Source organism: Podarcis gaigeae (assembly GCF_964106915.1).
Source record: "Podarcis gaigeae genome assembly, chromosome: 7".
Taxonomy (NCBI): domain Eukaryota; kingdom Metazoa; phylum Chordata; class Lepidosauria; order Squamata; family Lacertidae; genus Podarcis; species Podarcis gaigeae.
The window spans coordinates 23,337,254-23,337,744 of record NC_139683.1 but is presented as its reverse complement, the minus strand read 5'-3'; positions in this window follow the sequence as shown (position 1 = coordinate 23,337,744).

Below are 491 nucleotides of genomic sequence, written 5' to 3'. Positions count from 1 at the left end.
GAGAGGGAGGCAAATCCAAAAAGAATTAGGGAGGCAAATCCAAAAAGAATTAATAAATTAGTAGAAGTTCCCTAGACTGGTCTACTAACTGAATCTCTTCTGCCTCTTATATCCAGCTGAAGTTCTCTCTCCATCTTTCGTATTTGTGTGTTGAGGAGAGGGAAGAAGGAAAATGGTGAGTGTAGCACTCCTCCAAGAAAGCAAAAATTAAAATCTGCTTTCATTGATGAAATGTTGGGCCAGCATTGTGCTCCAAAGTAAAGCAGGAGCTGCCTACCACCAGAAACAGAAAACTTTATCTTTACTCTATTATAATATACCACCATTGGCTAAGGTGGACCAGCTGTTTCACATTGGCCTCAGAAGACAAAACAAAGGGTATGAGACAGGCCTAAGGCACAAAACCAGGAGTACTTTAAGGGTACTTACAAAGATGTGATGATACATACCTGCCCCAAGATGAAGGTGGAGTGGAGGAGGTTCTGACCATA